This window comes from Sprattus sprattus, assembly GCF_963457725.1.
Source record: "Sprattus sprattus genome assembly, chromosome: 10".
Classification (NCBI taxonomy): domain Eukaryota; kingdom Metazoa; phylum Chordata; class Actinopteri; order Clupeiformes; family Clupeidae; genus Sprattus; species Sprattus sprattus.
The window spans coordinates 506288-507888 of NC_137908.1; positions in this window are offsets into that span (position 1 = coordinate 506288).

Genomic DNA, 1601 nt, shown 5'->3' on the forward strand with positions numbered 1-1601 from the left:
GTTGATTGTTAGTCTGGAAAACACAGGTGTTTTTCTCGTGTCATCCACATGATCTAGTGGTGATATTCCGCTTTCGTTGCTGCAGTATTTTGAGTAGTTGACTGGTAGACACTTCTGTTAATCTCAAAATGATAAACCTATACAAATGCTACAGTGGAACTGAAACCAAGGCGTACACCGCAGTCTTACACCCCTGCCGGGAAACTCACTACACGAAATAAAAAATCTACAATGAATCAATGCAATTCACAAATAATACATTATGTTGGGTGTTCATATAGCTTCTTCATCATGGAGTTAAATATTATGAACTTTTAACTATGACAGTAGCCTACAACGAAAGAACTACAAGGCAATGCAGCATCTTAGGCTATTTGTGTGGTTAGTTTACATATGAATGGTCAGTGAACCGCTGTCTGTCTGTCTGTCGCAATCTGAGTCTGGCGGTCCGCTGGCCTTTAGCTTATCGGTTTTCGGGCGGTCAGCTCGTGAGTTGGAGGACAAAATGGACCGGTTTGACCCTCGTTTTCAAATGTTCTTTTAGTCTTTAATCAGTTATTCTTCTCCCTTCCTTCATTTCCCCAACCCTTGATATTTGTATAGATGTTACCAGTGTAGAACAAGTCTTTAATTGACAAAGTCCTTTTTCAAAGTCAAAGTGTTTATTGTTGCATGCAGACTTGGCCAGCATCATCATCATCTACGGCGACGTCATACAGATAACAAGTAACATTTACCAAAAATGTCTTAGGGGTCCACTTTAACAGGTGGCAGTTGCTGTGGTGTGTACATGTTGATATGAACTGCTAAATCAAGCTTATGTATTTAGGGGCTTAGTAGCCACACTGAGGGTTTTCTACCTGCCTATTGTGTTACAAGTTTCACTGAACTGGATAAAACGTCAGCTAGATAGCTAAGTATCGAATGGAACTCTGGCATTAAACAATGCAATGTTGGTTAAGGGTCATTAGCTAGCATAACAGCTGCTATGTAGAGTTTAATTAGTAGAACGAAATAATTCAGTTTAATTTCTCAAAATCAAAAGGCTGTTGGTTCAAAGTGATCCCATCCCTTGCGGATGATGTTAAACGGCTTCACACAGACATGAACGTCCTGAGTGATACTGTGACGTCAGTGGAGTAAGGGCTTACTACGATATCAATGTAGTGATTGAAGCCCCTCCCTCTTGTCCCCCTCAAATACATTCATCCACTGGTTGCCATGACAGCCCCACTCCTCTCTGCAGGACCATCGTTAAGATGATACTCGGTCGCCAGGGTAACAATTAAACAATTCGATTTCAGTGTTTAGCGTCCATTCCCACACAACACCATAACGCTTCATACATTTATTCAATTGTGACTTATTTGTTGCCTTGCCTTCATAGGCTGAGAAGACAGCCAGACAGCTGTTGCTTGTTCACCAGAACAAATACTATGTAATATGAAGTTGAGTATAACAGACAAAACCGGTTTGTGTGTTGTTCTCAAGTTCATTTTACAAACTCAGGAGTTGTTTGGCAGCAGGAGAGTCACCTGATCTCAGTGTAATTGAACCTCAGATGTCACATGATTCTTAACCAATAAAAAGAGACGATGACT